General features: G+C 47.5%; 1 protein-coding gene across 4 annotated transcripts in view; it reads right to left on the bottom strand.

Annotated features, from left to right (window-relative positions):
- The window catches only part of ccdc30 (coiled-coil domain containing 30), a 203,826-nt gene that overhangs the window by 119,500 nt on the left and 66,984 nt on the right, over positions 1-17,342 (bottom strand). The window lies entirely within an intron of this gene.

Raw genomic sequence — 17,342 nt, 5'->3', positions numbered from 1 at the left:
GGAAAACTGCCCAGGTATGTCCTGTCCACAAAAAGCAGGTCAAATCCAACCCGGCCATTTACCGCCCCATCAGCCTACTCTCAATCATCAGCAAAGTGATGGAAGGTGTCATCGACAGTGCCATCAAGTGGCACTTACTCGCCAATAACCTGCTCACTGATGCCCAGTTTGGGTTCCGCCAAGACCTTGTTACAGCCTTGGTCCAAACATGGACAAAGGAGCTGAATTCCAGAGGTGAGGTGAGAGTGACTGCCCTTGGCATCAAGGCAGCATTTGACCGAGTCTGGCATCAAGGAGCCCTAGTAAAACTGAAGTCAATGGGAATCAGGGGAGAAAACGCTCCACTGGTTGGAGTCATACTTAGCACAAAGGAAGATGGTTGTGGTGGTTGAAGGTCAATCATCACAACCCCAGGACATCGCTGCAGGAGTTCCTCAGGGCAGTGTTCTAGGCCCAACCATCTTCAGCTGCTTCATCAATGACCTTCCCTCCAACATAAGGTCAGAAATGGGGATGTTCGCTGATGACTGCACAGTGTTCCGCGCCATTCACAACTCCTCAGATAATGAAGCAGTCCATGCCCGCATGCAACAAGACCTGGATGATGTTCAGGCTTGGGCTGATGAGTGGCAGGTAACATTCGCGCCACAGAAATGCCAGGCAATGACTATTTCCAACAAGCGAGAGTCTAACCACCTCCCCATGACATTCAATGGCATTACTGTCGCTGAATCCCCCCCTATCAACATCCTGGGGGGTCACCATTAACCAGAAACTTAAATGGACCAGCCACATAAATGCTGTGGCAACAAGAGCAGGTCAGAGGCTAGGTATTCTGCGGCGAGTGTCTCACCTCCTGACTCCCCAAAGGCACAAGTAAGGAGTGTAATGGAATACTCTCCACTTGCCTGGATGCGTGCAGCTTCAACAACACTCAAGAAGCTCGACACCATCCAGGACAAAGCAGCCCACTTGATTGGCACCCCATCCACCACCTTAAACATTCACTCCCTCCACCACTGATGTACCGTGGCTGCAGTGTGTACCATCTACAAGATGCACTGCAGCAATTCGCCAAGGCTTCTTTGGCAGCACCTCCCAAACCCGTGACCTTTTCCACCTAGAAGGATAAGGGCAGCAGGCACATGGGAACACCACCACCTCCAAGCTCCCCTCCAAGTCACACACCATCCTGACTTAGAAATATATCGTCATTCCTTCATCGTCGCTGGGTCAAAATCCTGGAACTCCATACCTAACAGCACTGTGGGAGTACTATCACCACACGGACTGCAGCGGTTCAAGGCGACGCCCAGATCCCATAAGCAAATAAAAATTTAAAAAATTCTTCCTCTCTGATGTTTCATGTATGAAGATTAAACAAAGACCTCTTTGTTTGTTTTGAGGGCGGTGGAAGCAGAGTCTTTGAATATTTTTAAGGCAGAGGTAGATAGATTCTTGAAAGCAAGGGGTGAAAGGTTATCGGGGGTAGGCAGGAATGTGGAATAATCAGATCAGCCATGATCTTATTGAATGGCGGAGCAGGCTTGAGGAGCCAACTGGCCTACGCCTGCTCCTAATTCGTATGTATTTCAGGCACCCAGCATCTGACCAAGGCTTGTGGGGGTGGGTGCAGCAGAAGTTGGAATGCCTGACTGAGAAAGATTGCTGAAATGGCTGGAGAAAGGCTGAGGAGGGATTTGAAAAATGGGAACAAAAATACTGAGGACCAGGGAGACAGTGGAGCATGGAGGGTTAAGATATGTGGGACTTCATACAGCAGAGACAGGATAGTGACAAGTGAGGTCAATTAAGGTAGTATTTGAGAAATCGATCCTGAAATTATATGGATTAGGGCTGCAGCAGCAGTGGACGGAGGTAAGGGCATAGGCAGACAATGTTGCAAGAGGAGGAATGAGTCTTGAGGACAGATAAGAGGTGGAATAAAAAGCTTATTTCAGGGTCAAGCAGGGCCCCAAGGTGAGAGGCTGAATCTAACACTATCAGATTCAGCCTGAGTGAGCAGCCAAGAGATTGATGGAGTCAGAGTTAGAGCCAGGGCCAGAGACATGGAGGTATTGGCAGGAGTTGAAAATGTGGCTTTTGTTTTGTTAAGATTGAGCCGAAGAAAATTTCAACTCATCCAGGAGTTGATGTATGGCACAATTAGACACAGAATAAAATAAAAACAAAATGCTGGAAACACTCAGCAGGTCCAGCAGCAGCTGTGGAGAGATAACAGTTTATGAGCAAGTACAGAGCCGGGGCAAAGGGAGCGGGTGGGGGGAAAGGAAAGCACAAAAGGGAAGGTCAGGGATAGGGTGGAGGGCAGGAATGATTAAACGACGAAAGGGATGACAGTGCAAGGTAAAAGGGGGTGGTAATGGGACAATAAAGAAACAAAAGATGGGTCGAGAGGAGGTGTAAATGGCAGCAGCAGAAACATTACCAGCACCTGCTGTCTGAAAAAATGGGAGCATTGGACTCATCAGTCACCTGCGAACTCATTTTTAATGTGGAAGCAAGTCATTCTCGGTTCCGAGGGACTGCCTAAGAAAGAGACTTGCTTATAAACTGTTAAATCTTTAATTTCTTCCAGTTCTGGTGCAAGGTCATCGACCTGAAACGTTGGCCATGATTTTCCGAATGGAGGCGGGTTGGAGTCAGGTTGGCGGGTTCCAGTCCCGCTGCCAGTTTAATCTGCTCCGCATTAACAATTTTCCCTTAACTGGGCTTATTAAGCCCGTCGTGCGCGTTGCCGGCCCAATCAGTGGGTTCGGGTCTGCTGCTCGCTTCTGCTGACATCTTCCATTCAGCTGCATTAAGGGGGCCCGTGCAGCCTTGTGATTTTGCCTTCATTTTATGATGCTTTTCTGTGTGGCAGATAGAGAGATGAGTGGTTCAAGATCAAAGGCCTCTCCAAGATTTGATGATGACTCTCTCCATGTTCTTGTGGAGGGACTGAGAGGCCGCAAAGAGGTTCTGCTCCCCTCAAATCAACGGAGGAAGCCTCCTCAGCAAACCAAGGCAGCCTGGCTGCAAATTGCTGAGGAGGTGAGCGCCAGGTCTTTGTGCTCACGCACCTGGGTTCAGTGCCGCAAAAGGGTCAATGATCTGCTACACTCAGCAAAAGTGAGTATAACATCACACTTACCTTCAACCTGCTCCCCATCTCCTCTCATCACTAGCACTCTGCATTGGCAACCTACTCCTGCATATCCTAACCTACCCTTACATCCCTTGCACCCTTAACCATCCCTCTCTCCCTATGTACAGAATCACTCCACCATTCTACTATGCACCCCTCACATTCGCTATCACTGTTATGCAATGGCAACAACTAACAACGCACAGGGAGGGACCTTGGTATTGGCACCTCACTCCATCTTTGTCTCCCTCTAAGCATCTATGCTATGGATTCTCTACACTCCCTCCAACATTCTCGCTCAAACTCCACTTGTGTCCCTCATTGCAGGAAAAGAGAGCCCACAATAAGAGGGAGAGGGGGAGGACAGGAGGAGGGCCACCTTCCTTGGCGCATTTGACCACCGCTGAGGAGGCTGCTCTCGACATTGTCGGAGGTGCTGAGGAGCTGGAAGTGGGGGACGGAGAGACGGGCACAGTAGAGCAAGCTGGTGGACAGAATAGATTTGCAACCCTCTCATTTAGATTACATGAGTGACTGATATGGCATTTGATGTTCATACAGATTGAGTTCTGATCATCTGCACAATGGGATGTGTCTGCTACGTTAATATCACATGTCTAACTCATGCCTTTACTCCCCCACAGGACCATCGAGAGCCCCCTTCCCCACTGTCCAGGAGGAAGAGCCGGAAGACTCCTCAGAGGAAGCTGCAACCTCTGAGGGTGCAGCGTCAGCGGAATTGAGCGCACCCAGCACCAGCGCAGAGACGCGCATCTCGGTGGGTCATTCGCGAGATAGATTAGTGTTGTCACCTGGTGTATCACAGTTCACAAGTGAGCATCAGCAGATGGTGGAGACAGGGACAGCAGTGGAGAGTCCTCGTCGGAGAGTGCGGGATGCTCCTAGCTGTGCTCAGCTGCATGTGGACGCTGTGCCTCTGGGGCCATCCAGAAATAGAGTGGTGCTGGAACTTCAGGAACAAGTGCAGGAGTCTCTGACAGGGTTTGCAACCACTGTAACGGCGATGTGCAGAGAATGGAGGAGTCCACCTCAAACATGAGCAATGCCGTGGTGCACTCAATGGCGAATGTAGGTGCCGCCATCGAAAGGATGGCAACCTCCACGAAGGACATAAATCGCCAGACGCAAATGAACATGGTGACTCTTCTAAATAGATGGTCTGCTATGGAGGATAGATGGGCATCCACTGAGGAGAGGAACCAGAGGAATATGGATGTCCCCATTATGTGGACTGTCAGTACAGAGACGGGTCCTCATGGTCCCACTGATGTGCAGCAAGGTGTTCTCCAGCTACTTGTTAGCAGTGAAGTGCAGGTGACCCATGAGAGGGATGTTGGTGGGTGACAAGGAAGTGTGGGCTCCTCTCCAAGCGCTCACACTCCCATGCCACTGCGGAGCTCTCGGTCAGAGACCCCGATTTCTCACCCAACTGAGATGGCCGTCTCAGCCCCTGCACAGCCGCAGGAGGAGCAGACTGTTGCCAAGCCCTCCCAGGCTCCCAAACTCAGAGAATGCCTGCCAAAGGCGTCGAAGCAGGTGCAACATGGAAATGAGCAAGGTGCCTCAACATCAGCTGAAGCCACAGGGGAAGCACCACGGAGAAGCACACGTAACAGAAAGTTAACACACAAATAGTCACAAGGGTAGTCATTGGGTGTTTTGATATAAAACAAAGTGAAGATTTTCATCATTATGTCAATTGTAATAAAGAGATGCAATGGCAAAGATTCAAAGAGTTGGCCTATGTGTGCTCAGAAATGGAAGTGTCACAGTGAGGGGTCAGGGCACCTTTCATCTGTAATGATGGCGCTGAGAGTGATAGGATCCCAGTTTATTGTACAGATGCTGTATAGTGTGTTAAGAAGGTCGGCCAGACACTCATTTCCATGTGCCAGCCACATGTGGTTGCTGCGTTAATTTACATGAATCTGGCATGGATTAGTGCATCCCTTGCCTCACGGCCAGCAATGTGCTCATATGCTGGTGAAAGCGTCCGCAAGGTCTTCCTCATCTGCATCCTCCTCCTCCTCCTCCGAGGAGGAGGAGGCTGTGTGCTGAGCCAGTTGTTCCTCAGGCAGCGGTAAGCCATGCTGCTGTGCGATGTTGTGCAGTGCTCAGCAGACCACGATGATTCTGGAGACCCGGGCTGGTGAGTACTGTAGGGCTCCACTAGATCTGTCGAGGCATCTGAATTGCATTTTGAGCAAGCCGATGGTTTACTCTATGATGCTTCTAGTGGAAATGTATCTCACATTGTAGTGCTCCTCAGCTTCGTTTAATGGCCTCCTCATCAGTGTCATTAGCCACGTCTTCAGGGGATAGCCCTTGTCTCCAAGTAGCCATCCAGAAAGTTGGGTTGGCAGATTGAACAGCTGAGGCACATTAGACTGCCACAGGATGAACGAGTCATGGCAACTGCCAGGGAACTTGGCGCAAACATGCATAATGTTCTTCCTGTGGTTACACACCAGCTGGACGTTAAGGGAGCGGAAGCCCTTACATAGAAACATAGAAGATAGGAGCAGGAGTAGGCCATTCAGCCCTTCGAGCCTGCTCCGCCATTCAATGTGATCATGGCTGATCATCCAAATTCAGTACCCTGTCCCTGCCTTTTCCCCATATCCCTTGATCCCTTCAGCCTCAAGAAACATATCCAACTCTTTCTTGAATATATTTAATGAACTGGCCTCCACCGCCCTCTGTGGCAGAGAATTCCACAGGTTCACCACTCTCTGGGTGAAGAAATTCCTCCTCATTTCAGTCCTAAATGGCTTACCCCTTATCCTTAGACTATGACCCCTGGTTCTGGACTCCCCGGCCATCAGAAACATCCTTCCTGCATCTAGTCTGTCCAGACCTGACAGAATTTTGTAGGTTTCGATGAGATCCCCTCTCAATCTTCTAAACTCCAGTGAGTATAAGCCCAATCGACACAATCTCTCCTCATACGTCATTCCGGTTGCGGTTGCAAATACATCTGGGTTGTGATGAGGTGTCCTGCACCCTTGGGAAGACTGCCATATTTGCAAAGCCAACTGCACACGCAGTTACACTTGCTTCATCCGTGGAGAAGTGGATGTAATTGTGTGACATTGCAAAGAGGGCATTGGTAACCTGCGTGATGCAAGTGTGTGTGGCTGACTGGGAAGTGCCGCTGATGTCTGCTGCTGATCCCTGGAAGGACAAAGAAGTTGAGTACGGTGGTGACTTTGACAGCCACTGGTAAGGAGTGTCCACCCACTCCTCTGGACTCCAGGTGTTGGAGCAGCATTGTGCAGATGTCAGCGACTACCTCTCGTGGAAGTCTCAGCCTCCTTTGGCACTGCTGCTCACTCATGTTGAGGAAGCTCATCCTCGGCCTGTAAACCCTGTGTTTGGGGTATCTCCTGTGGTGCGGAGCAGCCCTGTGCGGATGCCCTCTGCCCTGTGCAGCATCAGGTGGCTGAGGAAAAGGTTGGCGCTCCTGTTGTTGCTGCTGCTGCTGTTGTGCCTGGTTCTGCTGCTGCCGTGGCTAGTCTTCCTCCGATTCTGAGGACCAGGATGAGAGGGTATAAATGGTTCACATTCCGCTGGTATATATCTCAATTGAGGAACAGATGTTATAAGCGTCAGTCAATGTGGAGAGAGGGCTTTCCAAGGAGGTCACAGTGCATATGGATCTCAGCTTAAACACATACAAGCTCAATAGACCTGCAAAATGTGTTCCAAAACCTCAAAACACAAAGTTCTGGCATCTGAAAGTCAGCCATGTTACTGTAGTGTCCGTGTGTAGATAAAGACACTGAAGACAGGAGTTGGTTCATAGGTATTTACTAAGCAAGTCTGGGGGGTGTTCGAAAGGATATACACAATACACAGGCTTATATAGCCCAAGTGGCAATTACCGGCATTACGCACACCTGGGGCTCTTAAAGGCACATACACCACAATTCCTCCCCTTTTAGCTAACCAGTACATCATATTTTAAGTAATTATTAATTACATGTTATATGCAAAATAATATACATTGCTGTAATTAATTAATTATAAGTTAGTCTCTCAGGAGGCTTCCTGACTCGGTCCGGATAACGCCTCGGGGGTGTAGTAGTTTCTGGTGGTGTAGTAGGTTCTTCTGGCAAGGCTGATTCGGCTTGAATGCCAGTGTCGGGTTCATCGGGTTCCAGTATCACCGGATCGGAGGTAGATATGGGTATCTCTACTTCATCGTTAGATGTATAGAGTGGTGGTGTAGGTTGTCCCTTTTCGGATGACTTGATGATTTGGTCAGCATGGCGCCTTATTATGCTTTCTCCTATGTCCACGGTATACATCAGTGGTCCTAGTCGTGTGCAGATAGTTCCAGGCTGCCATTTCTCGGTACGGTAGTCCCGGGCCAAAACCTGTTGGCCTATCTGGAAGGCCCTAGTTGGCCTTTCATTCATGCCTTGAAACTGCCGGTTCTCCACGTCCCTTCGGATGTTGGGCTTGACCAAATCCAGCCGGCATCTTAGGTTTCTATTGAAGAACATCATGGCGGGAGTTTGGTTGGTAACCATATGTGTTGCATTCCTGTATGCGAATAAGAAGTTATCCACCTTGTGCTGAAGTTTTATGTCTTCATTACCCATGGCCTTTATGGCCTTCTTGAAGGTCTGGACAAACCTTTCAGCCAATCCATTGGTGGCGGGATGGTATGGGGCGGACGTGTAGTGCTTTACCCCATTGTTCTTTAAGAACTTTCTGAATTCTTTGGACACAAATTGCGGTCCATTATCAGAACATATCTGTTCCGGCAGCCCATTCCTGGCAAATATGGTCCTTAATACTGTGATGGTTTTTTCCGTGGTGGTGGAGGACATCTTTATTACCTCCGGCCACTTGGAGTGTGCATCAACCGCAATTAAGAACATCGAGTCCATAAATGGACCAGCAAAGTCGATGTGCACCCTTTGCCAGGGAGATGAGGGCCACTCCCATGGATGTAGAGGGGCCTGTGGTGGAGCGTTTTGGACCTTCTGGCATCCTAGGCAGCTCTTGGTCATGTCTTCGATGTCTCCATCGATACCTGGCCACCATACAAATGCCCTAGCTAGGTTCTTCATTTTCACTCCACCCAGATGCCCCTCGTGAAGCTCCTTTAGCACTTTATCCTGGAGTTTGGGTGGAATCACCACTCTGGATACACACATCAAGGTTCCTCGGCACACTGACAGCTGTTCTCTTCTTTGCGAGAATGCTGGCAACAGTGGTTCGCCATGTGCTGGCCATCCCTTCACTGTTAAATTGTAGACCCATGAGAGAGTCGGGTCATTTCTTGTCTCCCTTTCAATGGCAGAATTTGTCACTGGTAGACATTCCACCATGGTAGAGTGGAATATCTCCACTGGGTCTACTGTAGGTGCCTCTTCTATTGTTGGCAACGGTAGGCGCGATAAACCGTCAGCATTCCCGTGCTGTTTTGACCCTTTGTATTCTATGTTGTATTGGTGTGCCCCTAGAAAAAGGGACCACCTCTGTAGCCTTTGTGCTGTCATAATGGAAACACCTTTTTTAGGGTTGAATATGGAGATGAGGGGTTGATGGTCAGTCAACAAGGTAAATTTTTGTCCGTGTAGGTAATGGTTGAATTTCTTCACTCCCCATACCAGGCTGAGTGCTTCCCTGTCTATTTGGGCATAGTTACGCTCAGCTGAGTTTAATGAGCGTGACGCAAAAGCTATCGGCCGTTCTGAGCCATCAGGGAATTTATGGGATAATACTGCTCCTATGCCGTAAGGGGATGCATCGCACGCCAGTCTGATTGGTAGTGATGGGTTGTAATGAGCTAAAACTTCTTCGGATGTGATTAAGTCTTTACATTTATGGAAGGCACGTTTACAGTCTTCGTTCCATTTCCAAATCACTCCTGTCTGTAGAAGTTCATTAAGAGGGTGTAGAAGAGTTGATAAGTTCGGTAAAAATTTATGATAGTAATTTATTAATCCCAGGAATGACCTTAATTGTGAAACATTTTCAGGTGCTGGGGCTTTTATAACTGCTTCAATTTTTTCAGGTGACTTATGCAACCCTTCCTTATTAATTATGTGGCCACAATGTGATATCTGATTTTGGAAAAATTCGCACTTGGGGCAATTTGCTCGTAGGCCCCGTTCTTTCAGCCTAGTGAGCACCTGCTCCAAATTGGCAAGGTGCTCGTTGTCGTTTTCTCCTGTTATAAGGATGTCGTCTAGGTAGCACTGAGTCCCCGGAATCCCTTGCAGGACTTGCTCCATGCAGGATCGACAAAAAAGAAAGGGAGGAGGGGTAGCATTGCTAGTAAAAGAGGGGATAAATGCAATTGAAAAGAAGGATATTAACTCAGTTAATACAGAATCTATATGGGTGGAGCTAAGAAATAGCGAGGGGCGAAAAACATTAATAGGAGTGGTATATAGGCCTCCAAATAGTAAAATAGAGGTTAGGGAGGGCATCACGAGGGAAATTAGAGAAGCGTGCAATAAGAGCACAGCTGTCATCATAGGTGACTTTAACTTACATATAGATTGGACTAGCCTAATCAGTAAAAATAATGAGGAGGAGGAATTCCTTGAGTGTTTAAGGGATGGTTATCTGGATCAATATGTCGAGGAACCAACTCGGGAACAGGCTATATTGGACTGGGTACTGTGCAATGAGAAGGGACTAATCAGTAATCTTGTTGTACGGGGACCCTTGGGTCAGAGCGATCATAACATGATCGATTTCTCACTCGAAATGGAGAGCGAAGAAATTGACTCAGAGACTAAGGTCCTGAATTTAAACAAGGGGAATTATGATGCCATGAGACGGGAACTGAGTAGGTCTGATTGGACAACGTTCCTGGGAGGACTGGAGGTAGATAAACAATGGCAAACATTTAAAGATAGAATGACAAAATTGCAAAAATTGTTTATACCAATCTGGCATAAAAGGAAATCTAAAAAGGTGACTCAACCGTGGATAACAGGGGAAATTAGAGACAGCATAAAATCCAAAGATAGGGCGTATAAAATAGCCAAAAAAAGCGCCAGAGCGGAAGATTGGGAACAGTTTAAGATAGAGCAAAGGAGGGCAAAGGGCATGATCAAGAGGGGCAAAATAGCTTACGAAAACAAGCTGGCGGAAAATATAAAAACTAACTCCAAAAGCTTTTATAAATATATCAAAAGGAAAAGACTGGTGAAAACCAAAGTTGGTCCATTGCAGTCAGATACGGGGGAATATATAATGGGAAATAAGGAAATGGCAGATCAACTAAATGCATACTTTGGGTCAGTCTTTACGAAGGAAGACACAAAAAACCTCCCTGGGATATCGGGAAAAATAGGGACATTGGCAAAGGAGGAACTGACGCAAATCAATATCTCTAAGGATATGGTGTTAAGGAAGCTAAAGGGATTGAAGGTGGACAAATCCCCAGGGCCTGATAACATGCATCCTAGGGTACTGAAGGAGGTGGCCCTAGAGATAGCGGATGCACTAAGGATGATTTTTCAGAATTCATTAGACTCGGGAACAGTGCCGATGGATTGGAGGGTAGCTAACGTTACCCCACTATTCAAAAAAGGGGGGTAGGGAAAAAGCAGGTAATTACAGACCTGTAAGCCTTACATCAGTTGTGGGCAAAATGCTGGAGTCCATCATTAAGGATGAAATAGCAGAGCACTTAGCAAATGGGGACAGGATAGGACAGAGTCAACATGGATTTACAAAGGGTAAATCGTGCTTGACTAATCTATTGGAATTTTTTGAGGGAGTAACTGGTAGAATAGATGGGGGAGAGCCAGTAGATGTGGTGTACCTGGACTTCCAAAAGGCCTTCAATAAGGTCCCACATAAAAGATTAGCATGGAAAATTGAGGCTCATGGGATAAAGGGGAAAGTTTTGGCGTGGATAGGGAACTGGCTGTCAGATAGAAAACAGAGAGTTGGAATAAACGGCTCATTTTCTGAATGGCAGGCAGTAACAAGTGGGGTACCACAGGGATCTGTCCTGGGCCCCCAGCTGTTCACAATTTACATTAATGACCTGGATCAGGGAGTCGGATGCAGCATTTCCAAATTTGCAGACGACACTAAACTAGGAGGGGGGGTGGGCTCAGAGGAAGAGACCAGGAAGCTCCAGAGCGATTTGGACAGACTGGGCGATTGGGCGGATAAATGGCAGATGCACTATAATGTGGACAAGTGCGAAGTTATCCACCTTGGGTGCAGGAACGGGAGGGCAAATTATTATTTAAATGGCAATAGATTGGGAGAGGGGGAAGTACAGAGAGACCTGGGTGTTCTTGTACACCAGTCACTGAAGGCGAGCATGCAGGTGCAACAGGCGGTCAAGAAGGCAAACGGTATGCTGGCCTTCATAGCAAAAGGGTTAGAATACAGGAACAGGGATACCTTGCTGCAGCTGTACAGGGCACTGGTGAGACCACACCTCGAGTACTGTGTACAGTTTTGGTCGCCTCATCTGAGGAAGGATGTTCTTGCCATGGAGGGGGTGCAGCGGCGATTCACCAGGCTGATACCAGGAATGGCGGGAATGACCTATGAGGAGAGACTATGTAGTTTAGGGATGTACACACTGGAGTTTAGAAGATTGAGAGGGGACCTCATAGAAGTGTATAAAATTCTGACAGGTCTAGACAGACTGGATGCAGAAGGAATGTTTCCCTTGGCGGGTGAGAACAGAACTAGAGGACATAATTTAAGGATAAGGGCTAAACCATTTAGGACAGAGATGAGGGGGAATTTCTTCACTCAGAGAGTGGTGAACCTGTGGAACTCATTGCCACAGAGGGCAGTGTACGCCAGCTCATTAAATATATTTAAGAGGGAATTAGATATATTTCTACGGGCAAAAGGGGTTAAGGGTTACGGAGAGAAGGCGGGGACGGGATACTGAATTAAAGGATCAGCCATGATCTCATCGAATGGCGGAGCAGGCACGAAGGGCCGAATGGCCTACTCCTGCTCCTATCTTCTATGTATCTATGTATCTATGTATAGCTCTTTGCCAGATAGCTGGAGCTGATGCTACTCCAAAAACCAGTCGATTGTACTGGTACAGGCCTTTGTGTGTGTTTATTGTGAGATACTTTTTAGAGGCGTCCTCAACCTCCATCTGTAGATATGCCTGTGCCAAGTCAATTTTGGTGAAACGTTTCCCTCCGGATAGTGAGGCGAAAATATCTTCTATCCTCGGAAGAGGATACTGTACTGTGTGAAGGACCGGGTTTACAGTCACCTTGAAGTCACCACAGATGCGAATTTTTCTCTGTTCTTCAGAGTTATTTTTCAATGCTTTTTTCATGACTGGAACGATGGGTGTTGCCCATTCGCTCCAATCTATTTTGGATAATACGCCTGCTTTTTCCAAATTCTCCAGCTCTGCCTCGACTGCTGGACGTATTGCGTATGGCACCGGTCTTGTCTTAAAAAATTTGGGAATTGCTGCATCTTCCACTTTTATTGAGGCGGTGATGCCTTTCAAGGTTCCTAGTTTCTCTTGAAACACTTCTTTGGTGTTGGCCAAGATGTCTTTTAATCGTTCAGGTATGATGTCATCATTGTTTTTTTCCTTACTGGTCACCGTCAGTGCCTGAATGGAGTGCCAGTCTAAACGTATCTTCCTGATCCATTCACGTCCCAACAACGGTGGACCACCATCTTGTAGAATGTATAAATACAACTTTTGTATTTCTTTGCCGTTGTATACAACAGGCACCCTTATTTTTCCTTTGGGGTATACTTTCTGCCCCGTATATGTTTTTAAGATAATGGATGTGTCTTTTCGAGGTATATGCGAAAATAGCCTCTCGTAATCTCGTCGATTTATTACGGTTAGAGCTGATCCTGTATCTAGCTACATTTTAACTGGGGACCCTGCTATTGTGAGGGTAACCCAAATGGTTTGGTAATCCTCTTTGGCAAGGACATTATGTAATTTGAGACAGCTTAGTCTCTTGTTTCCGGAGTCGCTATCGTTCTTCTGGTCTTCGGAGCTACTGTCCATCATCATTTGTACCTTCCTGTACTTTTCTTTATTGATTTTTTGTTTTCTGTCAGTGGATTTATTTTGTCCAGATTGGCATACCCGTGCAATGTGTCCAATCTTCCCGCATTGCCTGCATGCTTTGCCCTTGAACCAGCAGTCCCTCTGGTTATGGGTGGATCTGCCGCAGCGATAACATCTTCCGAACCCCTGTGTCATTTCATGGGTGCCGAAGTCCTGTGTCTTATGTTGTATCTCTGCAGCTCCTTTTGCTGCTGCTTCGTATGATACAACCATACTGAAAGCTTTGTCCAATGTTAAATCTTTTTCAGAAAGCAGTCTTTTTTGTGTTCCTTCACTTAAGAGACCGCAAACGAATTTGTCTCGAAGATAATCCGATAGTCCTGCCCCGAATTGGCAGTACTTTGATAGCTTTCTTAATTCGGTTAGGTAATCAGCGTTACTTTCATTCTTGTGTTGATTTCTCTTGAAGAGCTTGAATCGTTCCGCTATCAGCAGCGGTGTTGGGTTTAAGTGCTCCTGCAGGGTATCAACAATTTCTTTAAAATTCTTGTCCTTTGGTTTGGCTGGAGTGATTAAGTTTCGTAACAGCCCGTATGTCTTCGCGCCCATTAAGTTCAGAAGTACTGAAGCTTTTTTTTCATCTTCTATTCCATTTGCAGTGCAATATACCTCTACTCTTTCCACGTATGTGGTCCAATCCTCTATTTCGCTATCAAAAGCATCAATATTACCAGATTTAGGCATTTCAGAAAAGATATGACACTTCCCGCGCTTTTTTTTTCTGTAGCAAAGATATGGCGCTTCCCGCGCTTTCCCGCCGCTGCCGCCGATAACAACGCTGTTTTACTGCGGTTTCCGTTTATTCACTGTTGGAGACTCGTTCCCGCCGGAGGTCTGAACGCTGACCTGCTTGCCGCGCCGGCCGTCTCCCGAGTGCTCCCTCCCAGTCCGTTATTGCTTGCCTCCGATTTCGCTGCCTGTCTCAGCTGTAGAGCCCGCCACTGGAGCCCCAGCCTGACGCCCAGGAAGGATTAGCGCAGTACCTGCCACCAGCTTGGCCAGCTGGTGAAACCACAGCTTTTCTCACTTCCTTGAGTCTTCTGGACGCCGGAGGAATCGATGTCCTTGAGGTGCTGCCGAATTGCAGGTAAGTCCGTTTCCACTTCGTCGCCACTGTAGTGTCCGTGTGTAGATAAAGACACTGAAGACAGGAGTTGGTTCATAGGTATTTACTAAGCAAGTCTGGGGGGGGTTCTAAAGGATATACACAATACACAGGCTTATATAGCCCAAGTGGCAATTACCGGCATTACGCACACCTGGGGCTCTTAAAGGCACATACACCACAATTACAAGTCCGCTTTTATGCTGCAGGTGCAAATGTCAAGAATTCAGGTAGTGGCTGAACCCGGCACAATCAGCTGGTGTGTTTGTCGCACAACGTGCAACATGCCGAAAATGTAGTAAAATGGGAAGAGCCTGTAAAAATGGGGTTATGTAGGCAGTTAACAAGCTATCGGGACTCGCAGACCCAACACTTTGCAAAGTTGCATGGAGGCGGGATGGTGGCGGGTTCGCAACCCACCATCAATCATTTAGATTTTCACTACTGACCCGCCTCCAAATCCGCCCTCTGAACGCTGGCAAAATCGCGGCCGTTAACTCTGTTCCTCTCTCCACAGATGCTGCCTGACCTGTTGAGTGTTTCCAGCATCTGCAGTATTTTGCTTTTGTTTTATTAGACGTAGAATAAAGCTCCCTCTACACTACCCTAACAATGTGCCTCAGCTCAAAATTAGAAGAACACCTATAGTGCCAATGTGACATATTTTCATTCCCCACGTCACACATCGTATAGCCTCTCAATGTGACACTGGCAATTAGGAGCAGTTTTGTGATACAGGCCCATGCTGGACTGAAACTGCCCAAAGACATTTAACAAAGAACTCTACCGCCAGCAGACTGACACGACTATCATCACATTGGTCTGGGCTGAAGTTAAATTCAGGGCTCAGAGGTGAAAGGTCAGCATCTAACACACTGCACCACCCAGTCCCTAGGAAGCTTCACAATGAAAAGTAGGCTGCTGGAGTTTGACACAAGGTCAGATTTGAGAGCATGCTGTTAACAGAGCTCTATTTCAATATCATAGTTAAAAACTAGTTTCTCAGACCAAATTCTTAAAACTTTAGATCATATTTATAAAATCTGACACATATAATTCATTAGCACCCAAGCTTTTTACACAGGGAATTAATGGATGGGACTGCCCTGGTGAATAAGAGATTGGCAGATAATCCAGATCCCAAATTTGTAGCTTACTTGTACTGCACAGCAATACCTGGGCACAGGAATGAAGATGAGTAGATACAAGTACTGTAAAAACAAATGTAATACCCACTGGAAATGTTGTGTATGCTGGGTATGGTTGTCAGTCTTTGGCTTGGACACTGTGTTATCATTGTTGTGGGTCCCTGGGTTGGGGTTGCCCGTGTGGGGGTGCGGCTGTGCGCGCGGGCCGGAGTGGGGGTTCCGAAATCTCCGCGAGCCGCCGGGGACGGTTTTGTTCAAAATGTCTGGAGGGGTCTCGGGAGGAGAGAACAAACGGACACAAATCGATAACAGCACTTTTCAAACTAAACGTGAACCAACACGCGCTACAGTAACTGGGACGGAGAATTCATTCGAGATTGAGTATCAACTGTTGCAGTCTCCAGGCAGAAACCCCGAGAGCGGGAGCAGAGCCCGGCAGTTTAAAAGAGCGAGGCCCGAGAGCTCGAGCAGAGCCCGCCAGTTTAAAAGAGCGAGGCCCGAGAGCTCGAGCAGAGCCCGCCAGTTTAAAAGAGCGAGGCCCGAGAGCACGAGCAGAGCCCGGCAGTTTAAAAGAGCGAGGCCCGAGAGCGCGAGCAGAGCCCGGCAGTTTAAAAGAGCGAGGCCCGAGAGCGCGAGCAGAGCCCGGCAGTTTAAAAGAGCGAGGCCCGAGAGCGCGAGCAGAGCCCGCCAGTTTAAAAGAGCGAGGCCCGAGAGCGCGAGCAGAGCCCGCCAGTTTAAAAGAGCGAAGCCCGAGAGCAGGAGCGACTGGAAGAAAAGAGGGCAGGAGCTCTGAAAAGAGGGCTCAGGAGGCAAATGGCTGCCGCATCCCGTCCCGGGCTTCCAAACTCGGCCGCCGCCCTTCGTATTAGTAGCTCTGCATCCAGAACTCAAAGTGGGATTCAGTGATCGTGAAGAGAATTCAACGAAGGGGTTCGGAGTCGTAAGTCTTGCAGACATTATACATACCATGAGCTCCAACTTAAGCGCGCCAACGAAAGAGTGCACTCGAATTTGGACACAGGGACAGATTCTCCTTTGAATCCATGTAAATGGAGAACGTATGTTTATTATGTCTAGATTCATTCTAATGTATGCAAATGTCTAATTTAGTCATTGACCCGTAATCTTCTTATACTGTCTAACGTTAAAACTATAAAGTAAGATAATTAGAATTAAGCCATTGTAGTAGTGATCTCCTTACTGGACTATAGAATACTGTCTACAACAGAGACCACATCTCACATATAGCTAGAGAACCGTGAAGGGGTTACACAAATGATGTAACTTTTACACAGAATTACATAGAATATACAGCACAGAAACAGGCCATGTGGCCCAACCCAGGCTCCACTCGAGCCTGCTCTGTTCCTTCCTCATCTAAATCTATCAGCATAGCCCTCTATTCCCTTCTCCCTCATATGCTTATTTAGCTTCCCCTTAAATGCTATACGATACTATTCGCCTCAACTGCTCCCTGTGGTAGCGAGTTCCACATTCTCACCACTTTCTGGGTAAAGAAGTTTCTTCTGAATTCCCTATTTGATTTCTTGATGACTATCTTATATTGATGGCCTCTAGTTTTGCTCTTCCCCACAAGTGGAAACACTCTCTCGCTGTCTACTCTATCAAAACCTTACATAATTTTAAAGACTTCTATTAGGTCACCCCTCAGCCTTCTGTTTTCAAGGGGAAAAAAGAGACCCAGCCTGTTCATCCTTTTATCAACAATTGTCACTAAGAAAGTGAGGGGACAGGCAATGTTCCCTTAAGCTGTGCGGCCACGCAGCGCTCTGTAGCTCCTGCACAGCCACCGCACCAGCTTTTAAACGGAAAAACCGTGCATGCGCG

Source organism: Somniosus microcephalus, chromosome 25, assembly GCF_052327205.1.
Source record: "Somniosus microcephalus isolate GS21.2 chromosome 25, FLI_Smic_1.0, whole genome shotgun sequence".
In the NCBI taxonomy this organism is placed as follows: Eukaryota; Metazoa; Chordata; class Chondrichthyes; order Squaliformes; family Somniosidae; genus Somniosus; species Somniosus microcephalus.
The sequence above is the reverse complement of the archived record's forward strand: the minus strand, read 5'-3'. Positions and strand labels throughout refer to the sequence as shown.